Genomic DNA, 21,925 nt, shown 5'->3' with positions numbered 1-21,925 from the left:
CTGATCTTCAGTTGTCTCCCTGGCTCCTCTGACTCTCTCTCTCTCTCTCTCTCTTTCTCTGGCTGACACGCTCCCGTCTCTCTCTCTCCCCCCCTCCGCTCTGCCTTATTCTAGGATTGATTGATTACAATCAGTGACCAAAGGCTGTGACATGGGCACCACCGTTGGCTCAGCACCGCACAAGGCACACTGGGACTCAAAGCAGGCTTTAGGAAAGACAGAAGGCAGAGAGGGGTTATATAAAGGATATTAATATTAGTTCACTGCACCAGCGAGCTGACAAGTAAAGAATATTTGGGGGCATGCAATCAAAAAGGGGAGCGATAAAACAGAACCGCTTGCTGGCTTTAAAAAGGAAATCACTGACATTTATTTTATTTTTATTTCTTTTTTGTTTTAAATATTATTATTGAAAAAATAATCAATATTTTAACAGCAGAATAAAAACACAGGATGTCTACAGAAATTAAATATATGTTTGTAAACAATCTTCTAGGCTGGAGAATTCAAAGAAACAGGATGGGTAAGTGCAGAAAATAAAGGCGACGGTGCTTAAGGCCGGTTCTGATCCGTGCGGTGCATTCCGTTTTAGATGCGTTATCTATGACATAATGGATGATGGATATATGCAGCTGGGAGAAAGATCCGAAGTAAAAAAAAAAAAAAAAACCTCATGTCCTGAAAAGACCTCGTGTTTAGGCGCATAAACAGGCGTATGCGTAAAATTCTTCCTCCTATTTTATCCGCCAGTGTTGCAATTTACGCAAATTTGCTTATATGTACGTATAGTACTGCACTCAAATGTAAATTTTTTGCTTTTTTTCCTTTTTAAGGCTAGACGTGCATTTGCCGAGCAAGTTATGTCCTGAAAAGACTTCACGCATATAGGGGCATAAATGTGCGTAACGCGCAAAATTCTTTCTCCAATTTTAGCTGCCTTTATTGCAATTTACGCGAATTTGCTCATACGTATGTATGTGCGTACAGTACTGCGCTCAAATGCAATTTTTTTTTTTTAAGGATAGACCCGCAAGTGTGCATTTGCCATGCAACTTATGTCCTGAAAAGACCTCACGTGTTTAGGTGCATAAACGTGCGTATACGCAAGATTCTTCCTATTTTAGCTGCCTTTGTTGCAATTTACGCAAATTTGCTCATACATATGTATGTGCGTACAGTACTGCACTCAAATTTAATTTATTTTTTTTTTTTAAGGCTAGACTTGCATGGGTGCATTTGCCGTGTCCTGAAAAGACCTGTATAGGCGCATAAACGGGCATATGCGCAAAATTCTTCCTCCTATTTTAGCTGCCAATGTTGCAATTTACGCAAATTTGCATATATGTATGTATGTGCATACAGTACTGCACTCTTAAACATAATTTTAAATTTTTTTTTTTATGGCTAGACCCGCATGCGTGTATTTGCCGTGCAAGTTGTCCTGAAAAGACCTCACATGTATAGGTGCATAAATGAGCGTATGCGCAAATTTCTTCCTCCTGTTTCAGCTGCCAGTGTTGCAATTTACGCAAATTTGCATATATGTATGTATGTGCGTACAGTACTGCACTCAAACGTAAATTTTGCCTTTTTTAGGCTAGAAGCGCATGGGTGCATTTGCTGTGCAAGTTATGTCCTGAAAAGACCTCACGCGTATAGGCGCATAAACGTGCGTATGCGTAAAATTCTTTCTCCTTTTTTAGCTGCTGTTGTTGCAATTTACGTGTTTTTGCTTATATGTGGATAAAGTACTGCACTCAAACGCAAATGTTTCTAATTTTTTTTGCTGTGCAGCCTAAAGGCAGGGCATATATATGGTATGCCAAGAAGTCCTAGAGCCATTCATACCTATGGGTGGCTGTACGCTGCTATTTGCGTAAAGTAGCGCATGTGCACAGACGTAACGCACCTAAACTTGCTACATTACTGATTTTTACTCTGTGTGTGCCCCACCGATAACAATGCACCTGTGTTCAGATCTGATAATACAAAAAAGTTATATGGCGACAAACTTTTTCTTATGCAACATGCGTTTTCTTAAAAGTGCAACAAAGATGCAGCAAGCGCAGTTTTTTTTGCTGCACAGGGCTTTGTAAAAACAGGTTTTAAAATATTACTTTTTTTGTGATGTGTGTTTTCATAAAAGCGCAACAAAGATGCAGCAAGCACATTTTTTCTTTGTAAACGCACAAGTGTGAATAGACCTTCGTAAAAAAAAACGAAAGGTTTCAAAATATTACTTTACTTTTGCGACGTGCATTTTCAATCAAAGCGCAACAAAGATGCAGCATTTTTTGGAATGTACAGGTGTGAACAGATCTTTGTAAAAACAGAAGGTTCCAAAATATTCTTTTTTTTTTTTTCTATGCCCGCTCCAACGCAGAGACTGAAAGAAAACTTGCCACGGGGAAGGTTAAAAAAATCAAGCAAGGGGTTAAGAGATCAAAGCCTGAGCTATGGATTTCCAGCTACTCCTGCATATCCTTCCAACACTGATCTCTACAAAGACTTATTAACCCTCTGCTCTCTCCCACCTCCGCTCACGGCGACTGGCAAGAACAATTTTTTTTTTAACTGTACAAAAAAAGTTCTAAAAGCGTTCTTGATGAAACTCAGACCCCCCCTCTAAAAAAAAGGTCCAGCTTATTTTCATTTTCCTACTTTATTGCATAAAACCCTCCCCTTCCAAGGCCTGGCGGATCACAAGGAGGAAGGCAAGACGGAAAAGGAGGAAATATAGCCTGGCATGGCACCTATACCTCTGTGTGTTGTATAGGGGGGGGGGGGGGTTGTGTATGAGCGCCCTGCCTCCATCACAATAGACATCTCCCTGGGAAGAATAGTCTGTCCACTTTTTTCCTGCATGGCTCCCCCCTCGCTCTCTCTAGACGATCCTCTCTTGGCCTGATGTGACATTGTGATGCCCCCCAGACCTTCCACCCAAAATACAAATGACACATCAATCCAGCTGATGGCTGATCTTCACCTGGAAGGAGAGGGGGAGAGCAGAGAAGGAAGAGGGGAAGGAAGGAAGGGGGGGAGAGGGGAGGAGGGAAAAGGGCACATCATGTCGCTATCCAATTAATTAGATTAAAAAAATAATAATAATAATAAAGAAAAAGAAAGAGAAAGAAGAGAGAAGAGAGCTGGGAGACAATAGTGGGAGATGGGGGAGTGCAGGGCTGCATGGAGGGGGCACACAGCCCCGATCTGCCCTTCTACTGCCTATGACAAGGCACCTCTAACCCACAGGCTTTGTGTTGTTTCCTTCTGATTTCCATCCCTGTGTAATCCGGGTGAAGGAGGAGGAGGAGGAAGATTACCTCTCTGCCGGCTGCCTGAGTCCCCGGGCTGCCTTCACTGGAGCGCCATGGAGGGTCGGGAGGGGCTGTCAGAGGTCTGTGCACACGGGGCGAAACCTTCGACCCTCAGGGTCCCCCGACTGGCTGAGAGTGGAAAGGAGAGAGAGGAGAGGAGAGAGAGGAGGATGAGAGGCAGAGAGAGAGGGAGAGAGCCTCGATCTGGGAGAGCACACACTGAGCGGTGAGGAGGGCTGACACCGGGGTCACAGGGGGCGCTGGGGGGTCACCACCGACTGGGGGCACCGCACTGCACACCACACTCATCACACTCCACTGATGCCACACTGATATCACACCACACACACTGATATCACACTCCACTGATGCCACACTGATATCACACTACACACAGATATCACACTCCACTGATGCCACACTGATATCACACTACACACACTGATATCACACCACACACACTGATATCACACTCCACTGATGCCACACTGATATCACACTACACAGAGATATCACACCACACACACTGATATCACACACATGACACACTGATATCACACCACACACACTGATATGACACACTGATATCACACCACACAGATATCACACCACACACACTGATATCACACACATGACACGCTGATATCACACCACACAGATATCACACTCCACTGATGCCACACTGATATCACATTGATCACACTACACTGATATCACACCACACACAGATATCACACTCCACTGATGCCACACTGATATCACACCACACACAGATATCACACTCCACTGATACTACACTGATATCACATTGATCACACTACACTGATATCACACCACACACAGATATCACACTGCACTGATGCCACACAGATATCACACTGCACTGATATCACACCACACACATATATCACACTCCACTGATGCCACAGTGATCACACTCCACTGATACCACACCACACACAGATATCACACTACACTGATACCACACCACACACATTGATATCACACTGATCACACTACACTGATACCACACCACACACACTGATATCACACTGATCACACTCCACTGATATCACACTCCACTGATGCCACACTGATATCACACCACACGCAGATATCACACTCCACTGATGCCACACTGATATCACACTACACTGATACCACACCACACACACTGATATCACACTGATCACACTCCACTGATGCCACACTGATACCACACTCCACTGATGCCACACTGATACCACACCACACACAGATATCACACTACACTGATACCACATACATTGATATCACACTGATCACACCACACACACTGATATCACACTCCACTGATACCACACTGATATCACACCACACACAGATATCACACTCCACTGATGCCACACTGATATCACAGCACACACACTGATATCACAGCACACACACTGATATCACACTGATCACACTCCACTGATGCCACACTGATATCACACCACACACAGATATCACACTACACTGATACCACTTACATTGATATCACACTGATCACACTACACTGATACCACACTGATATCACACCACACACACTGATATCACACTCCACTGATACATCACTGATATCACACCACACACATATCACACTCCACTGATGCCACACTGATATCACACCACACACACTGATACCACACACACTGATATCACACTACACTGATACCACGCACACTATCACACCACACTGATACCACACTACACACACTGATATCACACACTGATCACACTCCACACACTGATACCACTCTACACACACTGATACCACACACTGATACCACTCTACACACACTGATCACACTCCACACACTGATACCACACACTGATACCACTCTACACACACTGATCACACTCCACACACTGATACCACACACTGATACCACTCTACACACACTGATACCACACACTGATACCACTCTACACACACTGATCACACTCCACACACTGATACCACACACTGATACCACTCTACACACACTGATACCACTCCAACCATGACACTGCTGGCCGCTGTACAGCACAGAACATAACAAAGTATCCCAGTGTAGACAGAAGTCTGTGCAGCTCCTGGAAGAAGATCCAGTGATGATGTGACACCTGCGACAGTCCTGAGGAAGGGGGGGGGGGGGGGGGGCGCTCACCCTGCACACAGATCACAGTCATCCCATGTAATGTGGATCCAATACAATGTTCCTCTATCAGGGCTTCCATGAACAGTGAGCAATGATGGACTGATTTCACACTGACATTAGATTGTAAGCTCTCTGGAGCAGGGCTGTCCTAACCCTCTTGTATTGGAACTCTACCCTTTATATTGTAAGTGGCTGTACAAAATATTGGTGCTATATCAATTCTGTATAATAATATTACTACATAGATCACCACTGCAGTACCACTGACCTCCAATGATGGTGAGTCAGGTACACGTGTCCCAGGAGATCGCGGGACCAGTCTGATAGCACGGCTCATCACATGCATGCACAGTGGGGAGCTGGCTGTTCTAAAGTGGGAATTCAGAGTCAAGATGGCGACGGCGGGAGTCAGAAGACAAGCAATGAACCTGCCTGGGTGAGGACCGCGCCGGACTTGTGAGGGGCCTTTTATTAAAAGCAGCTAAAATATTTGTATTCGTTAATACAGCTGCATGGGTTGTACGTGTGACACATACATACATCCCTGACACATCTGGTGGGTGGTACCACCGCCCAGCACGGCCCATTCATCTGAATGGGGCCACACTGCATACAATGCACGTGGTTGTGGCATGGTGGTGCGAGCTTTACAGGGATAAAACAGGCAGTGAGGCAGCAACATATCACCTCCTCACCATGTGTCAAACACCTCTGGAAAGCAATCCATCATGGATCACTTTTCAGATGGGTGGCAAGGTCTGCCACAAGTGGATACTTAATCTAAGGGGTCACTTCCACACTGACCACTAATGTTAGAGGACACCACCAGGTTTATTGTCCCAGCCGTGGCATGTGTACAGCCCTGAGTAGCTGCATGCCCTTGTTTATGAGGGCGGTAAAACCATGACTCAATCGCCTGCTTCTACTGCCATCTGAATGAGCCTTAAAGTGATACTAAACCCTGGACCTTGCATTCACTATATCTGGTCTCCCAGGACCCTGCATTCACTATATCTGGTTTCCCCGGACCCTGCATTCACTATATCTGGTCTCCCCGGACCCTGCATTCACTATATCTGGTCTCCCCGGACCCTGCATTCACTATATCTGGTCTCCCCGGACCCTGCATTCACTATATCTGCTCTCCCCGGACCCTGCATTCACTATATCTGGTCTCCCAGGACCCTGCATTCACTATATCTGGTCTCCCCGGACCCTGCATTCACTATATCTGGTCTCCCCGGACCCTGCATTTACTATATCTGGTCTCCCCAGACCCTGCATTTACTATATCTGGTCTCCCAGGACCCTGCATTCACTATATCTGGTCTCCCAGGACCCTGCATTCACTATATCTGGTCTCCCCGGACCCTGCATTCACTATATCTGATCTCCCCGGACCCTGCATTTACTATATCTGGTCTCCCCGGACCCTGCATTCACTATATCTGGTCTCCCCGGACCCTGCATTCACTATATCTGGTCTCCCCGGACCCTGCATTCACTATATCTGGTCTCCCTGGACCCTGCATTCACTATATCTGCTCTCCCCGGACTCTGCATTCACTATATCTGGTCTCCCAGGACCCTGCATTCACTATATCTGGTCTCCCCGGACCCTGCATTCACTATATCTGGTCTCCCCGGACCCTGCATTTACTATATCTGGTCTCCCAGGACCCTGCATGTACTATATCTGGTCTCCTCAGACCCTGCATTCACTATATCTGGTCTCCTCAGACCCTGCATTCACTATATCTGGTCTCCCAGGACCCTGCATTCACTATATCTGGTCTCCCAGGACCCTGCATTCACTATATCTGGTGTCCCAGGACCCTGCATTCACTATATCTGGTCTCCCAGGACCCTGCATTCACTATATCCGGTCTCCCCGGACTCTGCATTTACTATATCCGGTCTCCCCGGACCCTGCATTCACTATATCTGGTCTCCCAGGACCCTGCATTCACTATATCTGGTCTCCCAGGACCCTGCATTCACTATATCCGGTCTCCCCGGACTCTGCATTTACTATATCCGGTCTCCCCGGACCCTGCATTCACTATATCCGGCCTCCCCGGACCCTGCATTCACTATATCTGGCCTCCCCGGACTCTGCATTCACTATATCCGGTCTCCCCAGACTCTGCATCCACTATATCTGGTCTCCCCGGACCCTGCATTCACTATATCTGGTCTCCCCGGACCCTGCATTCACTATATCTGGTCTCCCACAGTACATAGAACATGGAAATGCAATTATTTTAGTAACTATAAACTGCTAAATACCTTTTCTGATCAGCAGTTAGAGCAGTCTTATGACTTCTATCAGTGTCCAGCAGAGCACTGGTTAAAGCTTATAGGAGGAGTTTTCTTTCTGCTCTAGAAGGATGCAGGACCCCTGACCTCTGTCTGGACAGTTCTGATTGGCTCTGTGCTGATCACGTGTGCCCTCCCCCAAAAAAAACTCTTTAGCAATATACACCAAGCAGAGCATGTGCAGACAGGCCACTTCTGCTTTGTACTATGGCAGATGGATTGGGGGCAGCAAAAGAAGGGGAGGGCTAGAGAAGACAGGATCAAACAGCCTTTTTACACAATGTGGAGGATGTGTCTGGGCAGTACTGTTTGGCCCCGTGCTGATCACATGCACTCTCCCAAGAAAAAAAAAACTCTAGCAATACACACCAAACTGAGCATGTGCAGAAAGACTCCACATAATATGTCTTATCAGGAAATAAGAGGGGAGCACTGGAAGAAGGGGAGGGCAAGAGAAGACAGGATCAAACAGCCTTTTTACACAATTTGGAGAATGTGTCTGGGCAGTACTGATTGGCCCTGCGCTGATCACATGCACTCTTCCAAGAAAAAAAAAAACTCTAGCAATACACACCAAAGTGAGCATGTGCAGAATGGCTACAGTTCAGTCTGTCTTATCAGGAGATAAGACATGAACATTTGAGCAAGAGGAGGAGCAGAGACGTCAGGATCAAGCAAAAGAAAGACTCCACATGATATGTCTTATCAGGAAATAAGAGGGGAGCACTGGAAGAAGTGGAGGATCAGAGAAATCGGGATCAAACAACATTTTTACACAATGCAAATGATTAACCCCTTAGGTTCCACAGTGAGTATAACAAGCATGCTTTACTGCATATACAGGCTGATTTCACTGTTGTGGGTTTAGTAACACTTTAAAGCAGGGTTTCTAAACCAGGGTTCCTCCAGAGGTTACTAGGGGTTCCTTGAGCAATGAGCAGTTGTTACCTCTCAGATAAGCTCCCACTGACACCATTGATCTATAAGGGGACATTTCTTCCCAATGACCATCTTACTAATGTATCAGGAGTTATAGATGTAGTCATTGTTAGCAGCAGTTCCCTGAGAGTGAAAAGTTATTTCAAGGGTTCCTCTGTGCTGAAAAGGTTGAGAAAGACTGCTTTAAAGTGTCATTAAACCCACATCATCAAGAACTATCAGTAAATGCTGTATTACATGCTGACTATACCAGTCACTATGGGAATCGTGTGCTGTATACTGCAAAAAACCTGGTTGATCCTGCTGGTCTCTGTCTCCCCCTTCTGTCCATGTCCCCAATGCAGTCAGGGATTTTGCAAAGCAGTGTTGGCAGCTAGTGCACATGCTCAGTTGTCAGTGGGTTTCTGTGCTGAGCACTTCTTTCCTTTCACGTCTGAGCAGCATATGTGACTACAGAGTCACACATGTGGATGTATACACAATGGTAAACTCCTAGATTGTAAGCTCCCAGGATCAGGGCCCTCCTAACCCTCTTGTATTGAACCGTATTGTTGCTGTATTGTCTCCCGTTATATTGTAAAGCGCTGAGCAAACTGTTGGAGCTATATAAATCCTGTATAATAATAATAATAAAATGACAGCCCACTCCCTCCCTTCTCCTTCATGCCTACTAACCAGCTATACACAATAGGGGGGGGTGTGTGTGTGTGTGTGAGAGAGAGAGAGAGAGATGTTACATCTTGATTGATGGAGGCTTCACCTCCCAGTTATTCTCAGACACAGGATGGAAAGGCATGACACAGACTGTGATTGGCAGAAATTCACTAACACCATGTTATTGCCAAAAAGTAATAAAGATTTGATTTCAAATATATATTTGTATGGCAATTTAAAACATTTTATTATTAATAATAAATATGTTTTTTTTTATGTATCCCAAAGCCTTTTTTTTTTTATTATTCTGAACATGTGGCCAGCAGCAGCGGACACAGTACAGGGAATGACCAGAGACTGTGGACACAGTACAGGAGAGGACCAGAGACTGCGGACACAGTACAGGAGATGACCAGAGACTGCGGACACAGTACAGGAGATGACCAGAGACTGCGGACACAGTACAGGAGATGACCAGAGACTGCGGACACAGTACAGGAGATGACCAGAAACTGCGGACACAGTACAGGAGATGACCAGAGACTGCGGACACAGTACAGGAGATGACCAGAGACTGCGGACACAGTACAGGAGATGACCAGAAACTGCGGACACAGTACAGGAGATGACCAGAGACTGCGGTCACAGTACAGGAGATGACCAGAGACTGCGGACACAGTACAGGAGATGACCAGAGACTGCGGACACAGTACAGGAGATGACCAGAGACTGCAGACACAGTACAGGAGATGACCAGAGACTGCGGACACAGTACAGGAGATGACCAGAGACTGCAGACACAGTACAGGAGATGACCAGAGACTGCGGACACAGTACAGGAGATGACCAGAGACTGCGGACATAGTACAGATGACCAGAGACTGTGAACATAGTACAGGGAAAATGCCAGGGACTGCGGACATAGTATAGATGACCAGAGACTGCGGACATAGTATAGATGACCAGAGACTGTGAACATAGTACAGGGAAAATGCCAGGGACTGCAGACATAGTATAGATGACCAGAGACTGCAGACAGTACAGGGGATAACCAAGACACTGCGGACGTTTGGGGAGGGAGGGGGAGCGGGTACCTGAAGTTGTCCTTTCTTTAGTGTGGGCAGGCTGGCTTCTTTCCGAGCCGGCTTCTGTGACAGCCGGGTGCCCACTGCGCATGCACGAGAAGTGCTGCATTTTGTGAATGGCCCGGAGCCTTCTGGGACCTGTCATGTGTCCCAGAAGTTGCCGGACCATTCACAAAGCGCAGCGCTTCTCGCGCATGCGCAGTGGGCACCCGGCTGTCACAAAAGCCGCTGCGGGAAGACTGTACAGAGGAACAGGTGAGGTCCTGCAGGATAGAAGAGCTGAGCGGCCGACCTGGTATTCTGACATGGTGGTGGCCACTCCATATTCGCTCCATAAGACGCATTTTTTGGGGGAAAAAAATGTGTCTTATGGAGCAAAAAATACGGTATTTAGAATTTTTTTTAATTAAAATAATTACAGTGCTGTCATCCACATGCAGAAAGAGAAGGGACAATGTACATTCAACAGTGTGTGATTAGTAGTACTTTAAGGCTCCCTGCACACTTGGCGTTTTAATAACAGTGGTAACGTCACAAGTTTTTCAGCATTTTTTTTTTTTTGCATTACCTTTTTGCCGCATTTTTCATGTTTTTTTAACAAAAAAAAGCCAGTTTGCCATGGTTTACCCCGTTTTTCAAAGTTTGAGAGTTTTTACAGCTAAAAAAACTCTAGAAACCCGCTAGTCCTGGGTTTTTTTTCAGCCAACAAACAAACACCCCAGCCACAAAACGCTGATTCCAGTCTATGTGTGTATGGACACATAGGATAACATGCTGGGGGGTTTACTGGCTGTACAAAAAAATGTCAAAAGCCAAAAACAACCTCTGTAAAAATGTCCAGTATGCATGAGAACTAATGCAGGCCATACATGGGTCGAATTCCGAATGATTTTTTGTCCGAAAATCGAAACCGTCGTTCGCTCGGTAATCCGATGGTGACATCGATGATTTCGAAAATTGGCCGACCAAGTCATAAAGTTCACCCCATGTAACAGGCGAAATTTCTTTTCCTTCCAGGTCACGGCTCATACGCATATTGTTTTCGGAAAGATGATCGTACGATTTAACCATCATTGAGTTGAAAATCGATAGTTTTTCACGAACTTTCCAACATGCCCGATCACCGAAAAGGGGAGGAACCACGGAAATCAGATGGTGCCATTGACCCACTAACACAGAAAATCAGAAGATTATTCTTAGGTTGGATGAACAATCGGTCGAATTTCGACCCATGTATGGCCGGCATAAGGCTTGGATGGAGGAATCTGCAGTGATGGCTATTATTGGTAACAGTGACGGCAACTGATTGGATGCAGTCACTGATCAGCTAATGATCATCCATCCAGCTCATTCCATTATTGAATTGACTTTTGTTAAGCCGAATGTGCCAACAAAGCCAGCAGGATTCGGCCAGAATTCAGACTGCAAATGGCTGGCTGCACACCTGTCCACCCACGAGGGGCGGAGCGGAGGTAAAATATTAAAACTTTCATTAAAAAGCAGAAAAAAAAAGTCTGCCAATAGCCAATCAATGAAGACACACTGACCACTGAGCACCAGTGACAGGCATGCACTGAACACACGGGCTATTTACTAAAATTGGGGAGTGCAAAATCTCATGCAACTCCGAATAGCAACCAATCAGCTTCCAGGTTTTATTATCAAAGCTTAATTGAACAAGCTGAAGCTAGAAGCTGATTGGCTACCATGCACAGCTGCACCAGATTCTATGTGCACTAGTCTTAGCAGTGGCGTCCCTAGGCAGGTGCGGGCTGCACCAGGTGACACCTATCGCATAGGGTGGCACCGGACCCTCTCCACGAGCTCCACAAAAAGGTACGTTTTAAAGCAAGCCGACAATCCCGCAAGATGGATCGGATCTGCTGACTGGGGAGCATAATGGATCGGACTCTGATCCATTATGCTCAATCCGCAGATCCGATCCATCCTGCGGGGATCGTCGGAGGGGTGACACCAAGTATTACTACACAGGGTGACACCAATCTTAGGGATGCCCCTGAGTCTTAGTAAATCATCCCCATTGAGTGCCAATGATGGATGTACATAGTGTACCTATGAAGGGGGCACACTGAGCACAAATGTAAAAATACACCGACCGCTAAATATGTGCGTTTCATTACGATTCATTTTTCGGATGAAAATTTCAGTTTTGGAGATTCGGATGTATACGAATCTCTGAATGGACATAGTAACGAATGTCAATGAACCTGAAAAAAAAGCTATAACAAAATGAACAAATGCATTTGTTTCATTTGGTTGACATCACATAATGCAATAGGAATTCGGGCCGATAAGGAAATGTATTACATTTTTTCGAATTTGTGCAATAATTAGATTCGAATTTCCTTCCATTTGGTAATTTGGATACACATGATGCCAGTCAATATTGTCCAATCAGCTCATGCCGTTTTATTTGACCGCGCAATTATCAGTTGAATTAGTGCAGCGCCGAGTAGCAAAAAGAGGCCTGGTCATTAAGGGGGGTAAATCCTCTGGAGCTCAAGTGGTTAAGTTGTATTACTGAAATAAATGAACTTTTGCACGATATTCTAATTTTTCGAGTTTCACCTGTATAATATCTGCATCCAGGGGAATCTGTAGTCTGTGGACCATCTTGAGTGCAAAACATGCTGTATTCGCCATTCTCTCTATAGGAACATATTAATAAGGGCCAATCTCAGAATGGCACGGTTCTTTAGGTGTGTTTTGGGACCATCTGCATATAATATCTACAGCCGAGGGGAATCTGTACTCTGTGGGACTGCTTTGTAAAGAAGTTAGAGAATTGTGCCCTTGAGGCCTCTTGGTTCTTTCATTCACTGTGCTTGCCTCCTTATCCCTGCAGTCCTTCCACGGGCCAAGCGAGGGGCTTAGTGGGAGTGTAAATCATGTCCCAGTTGGTAATGTATGTACATGTCTCAGGTCCTGTTAGTTTCTGCAAAGTTTGAACTTTCTTATACAGTATATTGGACATCCATTACAACAGTTAATGTTTTGAGGAATCGGATAAACTTGTGAAACGCGTAGACAGGAGTGATTATGTCTAGCCTAGTATAGAATAACATCCTTTTTGACGTTGACAAATTTAAATTGGGTTTTATATGACTGATAAATAAACTTGTATGTTTTTATGCACTGTGATGTTTTGAGGCTATCAATTGGTCACTGATTAGGTATCTTGAAATTCCCATTTTTCCTGTCTATATTTTGATTGATGATACTTACTCAGGGATGATACCAACCAGTGCCTTTTACTACAAATGAGCATTGAATTGCAGATCTTTATTATTTAGCAGAAGGGTTATCTCTGAGGAGTATACCGCAGAGAAGAGTGTCCTATTAGTGAATGTTATAGCCTGGAGTATCCAATACCCTGCACCCTCTCCCATTGTTTACATCCTAGCAATAAATCATAAAAAATATCCCCCCTAGATTGCTTGTGTCAGTGTGCTGCAGACAATATCTGTACTGCTGTCACCATCATCATAATCTATTAGTGGGTCCTATCTGGGGATCCCACTACAAAGCAATTCAAGAAATACACTTTTCATTGCTTAGATGTGAGTGTGGTCTTAAAGGAATAGCTTAATAGTGCATTATCAATATGTACGATTTATTTATTTATATATTATTATAATATCCCGCTCTTAGGTGGACCAATAGCCATTTTGTAACATTTTGGATAGAAGAATGACATTGACCAATATGGCTATGCAGTCATATTAGGTCAAGTGTCGCATCAACATTACTAAGTGCAGTTGATTGGGTAGCAGCAGGTGCTAGGGACAGCTTCCTTCCAGGTTCATTTGAACCTACGTTCAGACCAAACCCAAGCTCATTCATAGTTGGGTGTTTCGCTACCTACATTTCCACTGATGACTAATTGTCACAAGAGTCAGGGAAATTTTTTTAATAGGAACATATGTGGCAACTGTCTACTAAAGGATTTCCCTTACTTTGATGATATCTCCTTTCACTTTGGCTTTACAGAGGAATTGAAGAAAAAATCTGTCAATGGGACGACTAGAAAAAAAAAACCTTTTTTGAGTTCTAACTTAAAAAAAATCTGGATGTAGATATACTTTAAGGGCACATTTAGAGCTGTGTGTGTAGAGATGGATGCATCAATCTGCTTCCTGGTGACCTCAGTGTGATGAAACGCGTAGAGGCTGAACTTCGGGTATGGCACATCCGGTATGAAAGTTCCAGTGTTTGGAAAGCACACCGGCTACAGGACCTGCGGAAGCAGAAGTGCTTGATCAGATAATCATTGCTGGCTGTATTGGTGCCAATTTGTGGCGCTTTTCTTTTCCAATAGTTTTTATTCAATTATCATAGAATAAAAACATGAAAAACATGAGAATGCAATACAATCGTTGTTAAACAGATATCACAAGTGGAAGGGAAAAGGAAGGAGGAAAGGTAAATAGAGGGCCCATCCACTGATATATTTCAGAGTTTAACCAATGCAATGCATATAAAAGGAAAATTAAGATTGGCTGGCCGGCTGGCCCTACAAAAAAGCAGCATTACAGCCTGGGTGTGGATTTCTATAAGTGATGTCATTCTGAGTGACTGCAACATAGAGGGTGAAGTAAGGGTAAAGAAAAAAAAAGGGGAAACAAGGAAAAGAAAAGAGAAAGAAGGGGAGGAAGGGAGAGAAGATCTGAGATTTGGCCATCCTGGTCCGGATTTCCAACCACAAAGCACCTAGGTGTCTAGGGGGCCTGAAGGTATGCAATCCATGGGCCTCATACCTTCTCAAACCTGGTTTGTTTGTCTCTGAGGATGCTGGTCAATTTTTCATTAATCATGATCCATGAGATTTTATGTTTGACTAGAGTAATATTGAGTACAGGTGACTTCATGCTTGCGCTATAGTTATTTTGGCAGATGAGAAGATAAAGAAAATAAGGGTTCAGAGATGTCTGGGTATTTCATCCGAGATGTCAGCGAATAGTGCCGTTTTGGCATTTTTAGGGATGCTCTGTCCTGTTACGGAATAAACAAGACTAAATATTTGGATCCAAAAACGTTGGATCTTCGGGCAGGACCACCAGATATGGTAAATATCACCTACCTGTCCACATCCTCGGAAGCACAAAGATGAGGCACTAGGGTAGATCTTTGCCAGCTTCGCTGGAACGAGGTACCATCTGGATAATACTTTATAGTTCTCCTCCACTAGAGTGGTGTTGAGTATTCCCTTGTGCACCATGGTTGACCACTGTGTCCACTCCTTTTTTATCACCAAAGTCTGACTCCCAAGCCATTTGATAGGATGGTTTAGTATGTTGGCTATTGAACAGAGCATATAACTTTGATATCCCTCCACGGGGGGGGGGGGGGGGCAGTGTCACATAAGCACTTATTTTTGAACATGGTTCTAGTGGTGACAGCACTGTGCTCCCTACATAGTCTGCAGAAAATGGGTAATCTGATACAGATGTTAGGTCTTTGTTGGGGGCATTTGCAGTATATCTATGAAGTAAGAAGTGTGCCTGATCCCTGCGAGGTCCAAAAAGTGTGCTATCCTATAGAGGCCCTTGCTGAACCACCATGAAAATTGTTGGGGGTTTTGTCCGGGGGGAAGTGAGGATTGTTAAATGGGGAGCCACCGGGGTTTGAGGGGACTTCATGGGGTATTGTTTGCACAATTTGTGGCACTTTTAATATAAGGGTACACCTTTATGTTTTTACCTGTCACTGTTTACAAAATGCTGCTAAAACTTTGTGATTTGTATAGTACTGCTTGGACCTTTTAATTGTGGGGGGGTTGTGTTTTTTTTTTTTTCTGGGGGTGGGTGGGGAGGGGATGTAAGGGGAATAAAGATAGAATGGGAAAAATGATAGAAAGGGATATAATTAATAGTTTAAATATAACTGAAGGTTTTGTATGTTATATGAGAGAAATGAGGAAATATGTATTTTATATGGAAAATAAATAAATATTTAAATTAAAAAAAAAAAAAAAAGTACTGCTTGGACCTTGAAGAAGGGGACACTCCCCGAAAGCTTGTCCTCAAAATTGTATGTTAGTGCAAATAAAAAAAAGTATCATGGACAGTACTCAATTGTTATGGTTTACAAAATAAATTTCTGTTCTATGAGCACTTTTATATCCCTCTGGTCAGGGGCGGACTGACAACTCATGGGGCCCCCGGGCAATAACTCAAAAAAGCCTATGAAAAAGGTACCAGGGACATCTCATGGGGCCCCCTACTGACCCCGGGCCCTCGGGCGGTGCCCGAGTTTCCAAATGGTTAGTCTGCCCCTGCCTCTGGTCCATATGTTTATGAGGACATGGTGGCATTTTGATGGAGATACCCTGTGTTAACCATCTAAGAGCTGGGCTTGTCTTTGAAATACAAAACATTTATTGTGTGGGCTATTAGGCAAGCACTTGCTGACCACTTTGAAAAAGGGGGGCATGCTATCTGGTGAGTTTATAGTGTTTTCTTAATCACTGAGTGAATCAGCACACAATTTGGAGGTGAAAGAGAAGATCCTTTGGCCTTTCCACGGACTTATGTTTATTGTCAATTCACAGTGACTGTTCACAAATCGTCGGGACCTTGCTTTCCACATATCATTGATTTCTTCATTTATGTCTTTTTCAGTTTTTCGTATCTTTTGTAGTTGATTATTATATTTCGTGTATTGTGACACTCTAGCGCCCCCTATGCAACCACAACACTGTAAAAGGGCCCTTTTCCGTCATAATACATTTGGTTCAGATTAGTACTTTCTTGTAGTTGGGGTTCTCTATGCCTATTAATTATTTAGTTTGCCTTCTCTGCGCCCTTATCCTGAATTTACACACACAAAAAAGTTACCAGCAGATGCAAACTCAGTGGACCTGTTCAGTTCAGATAAACTGCTGTCAGAACAGGTTTTTTATTTATTTTTATTTTTTTTAAGCTACAACAAACTTGAAAGTTCTGTCAAGAGCTGTTCACAAATTACCCTAAGCATCCAGTGCATAATTTGTCAGACATGCATTTCTTTTGAATTTTTTGTTGCTATTCTGTCTCTCAGTGTTACAATACACCTACCATTCGATTTTTAGACTGATCATTTCTTTGTGAGTGGGCAAACATTCAAAATCAGCAGGGGATCAAATACTTATTTCCTTCACTGTATTGCTGCATTGGTATTTTCCTGTCTACAAGAATAATTGTATTCCAGTCCCATTTATTGATTGATCCTGTCTGTTGTCTGGCCTTGCTATTTCATACGAGAGGCTTTTAAAATACAAAAAAAAGTATTTGTAGTCCAATATAGAGAACATGCCATAGCTGATTATGAAGGGCTCTGTTGTCCTCAGAGGTAATATTGTGTTTGATGAGCTTAGTTACACTGTATCAGTGACAAAGCCTCTGGAAATTAGTTTTAAATGTTGATAGCTACGCTATACCGCATTCATTTGTATAATCAATTCTGATACACTCCTGAATCTCGTATGCATTTATCCCAGAATCTTAACAAAACCTCCTTTATATAAACCAACTTGTACATTAGGTTTAGCCGCCTTTTTAGTGCAAACAATGAGCATCCCCTAATGAATGAAATCACATTTCACCAGTTTTCAGGCTTTTTCTAATGGGAATGTTGCTGGTCAGATGAGATATCTGGAGATATCGCAAATCCTGTTCACTCTTAATGTGAAGCTCTATAGGAATTATTAGCTTTATAGGAATACATAAGAGTGCTGACTGCTGGGACGCAGCTGGGAACATTTAGTAGCTCAGTGATATCTCTCGGGTTGGGGACAAGTGAGCAGGGGTGTGCCACCAATGAAGCAAACCCTGGCAATTGCCAATGGGGAGCAGCACTGAGGCTGGAGTGTCCATAGTAGGCACTTCATCCTCAGTGCAATCCAATAACAGGACAGTGTTACTGAGCCAGTTGCTAGGATAATGGCACCACCTGCACCATAACAACCAATGACGCTGTGTGGCCTAGCCATCTGCATCCTAACAAACAAATACATTGTGCAGCCCAACCACCAGCATCTTAGCAACCAATGATGCATACCATCACCTCTTGTTGGGATGCCATTGGCCAGGCCACAGTGTTATTGGTTGCTGTGCCAGCATCCTAGAAACTTGGGGAAGTGGGGGGGGGGCATAAAAATGGCTGCATGGGGTGGCATCTGGAGTGTCTATGGAACACAGTATAGGAGGATCACCAATAACATTCAAACACGTATACAGTCTCCAGGAGGCATCCCCATTACTGTGGCAACCCACAATCCACTGAACATGAAGCAAACAGAAACATTGTTTCCACTTCATGATTGGTGGATTGTGGGTGGGTTGTCAAATTGGCAAGGTAACCCATTGGAGATCCTATCGATTATTGAATGCTTCTAGAGGGGGTTTGGATTGGCAAAAATGGGCACCTGAGGTAGCAATTAACCTGAGTACACTCCTATAGGTGAGTAAAAGAAAAGGGAGGCTTAGGGACTATGTTATGAGTGTAACTGCAGTGAAGCTGCCTGTACTTTATATTTTCAACACATATACAGTACATATACAGTATATATATATATTTTTAACCATTTCAATACCGGGCAATTTTACACCTTCCTGCCCAGGCCATTTTTCACGTTTCAGCGCTCTCACACTTTGAATGACAATTGCGCGGTCATACAACATTGTACCCAAACTAAAATTTTATCATTTTCTTCACACAACTAGAGCTTTCTTTGGTGGTATTTAATCACCGCTGGGGTTTTTATTTTTTGCTAAATTAACAAAAAAAGACCAAACATTTTGAAAAAAAAACACATTTTTCTTTGTTTCTGTTATAAAAGTTTGTAAATAAATAATTGTTCTTCATAAATTTAGTCCAAGATGTATTCTGCTACATGTCTTTGGTGAAAATAACCCAAATTAGGATGTATTATTTAGTTTGTAGGGAAGTTATAGAGTTCACAAACTATGGTATAGATCTGAAAATTGAACAATCCTGAAGTACTGACAGCCAATCTAATTTCTTGAGGTCCAAGAATGTCAGAACAGTACAGATATCCCCCAAATGACCCCTTTTTGCAGAGTAGACAGTCCGACGTACTTCATGAGAGGAATGGCGAGTTTTTTGAAGTTGTATTTTTTTTGTCATAATTTTTCAGAAAATGAAAAAATTAAAAAAATTATTTTCACTTTTTTTTTTACACACTGTCACCAGTGCAGTACAGCGTCATCATATAACTGGCATGGCGGTGAACAGGGACACTGACTGGTGACAGTATGAAAAAAAAAATATATATATATATATTTTTTTTATTATTTTTAATTTTTTATTACATTTTTTTTATTTTTTTTTTAAGATTTTTTTTTCATATTTTACTATGACCAAAGTAGTACAATGTTACCATAGTAACATTGTACTACTTTGGGGAAGTGATCAGTATTTTTTTTTTTTTTACACAATTTGCTTATAGCAAAGAATTACTTTGCTATAAGCAAGAATTTACCTGAATGAAATCGATTCATTCAGGTTTTTTCTTTTTTTTGTGCTTAGCTGTGATTTGGCCACAGCTAATCACATGACATGTGCATGTGATCTGCTGTGACCATTCACAGCTAGGCACTAGTATACAATGGATGGCATGAATGAAGCCATCTGTTGTATACAACTTTCATGTGACCTGCTGTGATTGGTCACAGCAGGTCACAGGGTACCGGCAACGGGGGCCGGTACTCAGATCTGTCCGAGGTACATGGCCGGTGACAGATCGCGCTGCTGTGCGGCTCTGCAACCGTGCAAACTGCGCATGTGCGGGAGGAAGCCAAATGGCGTGCACCCGGAAAGCTGGAGCATTTTTGCGGCCGCCAAACGGCTATAGGCCGGGCGGCTAATGGTTAATGACATAGTCGCTTTAACAAAGACAGTGTAGAAGACCAATCTGTGCCGAATTACAAAATAGGACCATTAGCTTGTTTGCAGATGTAATCCACGCTGGTGAATCCTCCCTACAATTGACAAATATAGGTTAGAAGTCAATAAAGGAATAACAACAACTTTTTTTCCCCACAAATAGAGCTTTCTTTTGGTGGTATTTGATCTCCTGTGTTATTTATTTTTTGTGCTATAAACAAAAAAAGACTGACAATTCTGAGAAAAAAATATATATTTTTGACTTTTTGCTATAAAACATGTCCAGTAAAACAAATTTAGGCCAAAATGTATTCTGCTCCATGTCTTTGCTAAAACAAAAACTCAATATGTGTAAATTAATTGTTTTTTTGTGAAAGTTATAGCTTTTACAAATATCGGTACATATACTGGAATTTGTATTTATTTATTAGTAATGGCGGCAATCAGCGACTTATGGCGGGATTGCAGTGGGCATTCTGAAACTGGGGGGAACTGGCTTGGTTTCACTGACATCCTCAGTGACACCAAAGCACTGAGAAAAAGTGCTACAGCTTATTTGGAAGCCTTGCCCTCAGTGCCACACGGAATCCTACGCTCTTCATACAGTAGCCACTAATACCACGATCACCCCATACTACCATTTCCCAGGACTTTGCAGTGTTTGCGCTGTTACAACCCTTCCTCATTTTTTCTACACCAAAGCACTGACACTGTAGTAATGGCACTGAGCAGGAAGGGATTAACATGTGGGGCGATCAAAGGGTTAACTTTGTGCTGTTTTACTATGGGGGCTTTGTGTGTATTTCCCTGTAAGCACACTGCTTTGCACAGTTTGCAGAAGATGACAGGGGAGAGATCTGTGTTGTTTATACACAGGTTTCTTCCCCCCCCCCTTGGAGATACTTTGTGATCACCGGGTGTCGAGGAGAAATCACCAGGCGGGACTCGGTGATTGACAGCAGAGGCCATGAATAGCAGTGCAGTTAGGACACAAGTGCCCCCTACCCAGGACTGCAAAACCACAAATATATGTGATTTTGCGCACCCATGCCTCCCTGTAGCAGTATTTTTGCTATAGGGTGGCACGGAAGTGGTTAATGTTGATTGAGAGAGTTTAGTTCTACTTGAAGTCTTAGAGGACTTCCAGTACATTTTAGAAAGTTTTGAATAGTTTTGGAGAACACTATAAAAAAAATAGCCAGGGGGTCTACTGAAATGTGTTCAACCAAGATCACTGAACAAATATTTATGACCTGTTTTCAGAATGGCCTAATTATTGAGAATGATTACAACAGGTGGCTAAAGATGCTGACGAGACCATAATGCTGGGGATACAATTCAAATCTTACATACAGTGTAAATGATTTGACCTCATGTCACCACACCAAGTGCTCATAATTCATCTCTTTCTATTTCCATCTGTTCTGATACAAATAGATTGACTATAAACAAGTGCGTAAGTTGTAAAATTTGTAAATGCAGAGTATTATCAAAACTTTCTCCCATTGCTTCTTTCCATGTCAACCTTGCTGTATATTTATTT

The 21,925-nt window shown here is 43.3% G+C and overlaps 1 protein-coding gene across 2 annotated transcripts in view; it reads right to left on the bottom strand.

Annotated features, from left to right (window-relative positions):
- The window catches only part of MPPED2 (metallophosphoesterase domain containing 2), a 288,810-nt gene extending 285,298 nt beyond the window's left edge, over positions 1–3,512 (bottom strand). Inside the window, exon 1 of one of the 2 annotated variants that reach the window (XM_089673486.1) lies at positions 3,324–3,512. The gene's annotated coding sequence lies outside the window, so the exon portion shown is untranslated. Of the gene's footprint in view, positions 94–3,323 lie in introns of those variants that run through there. The other variant, XM_089673485.1, reaches the window with a different exon arrangement.
- Between the last annotated feature and the right edge of the window lie 18,413 nt (positions 3,513–21,925).

Source organism: Staurois parvus, unplaced genomic scaffold (genome assembly GCF_062004578.1).
Source record: "Staurois parvus isolate SC_StPar_1 unplaced genomic scaffold, SC_StPar_1.0 ptg000138l, whole genome shotgun sequence".
Taxonomy (NCBI): domain Eukaryota; kingdom Metazoa; phylum Chordata; class Amphibia; order Anura; family Ranidae; genus Staurois; species Staurois parvus.
The sequence above is the reverse complement of the archived record's forward strand: the minus strand, read 5'-3'. Positions and strand labels throughout refer to the sequence as shown.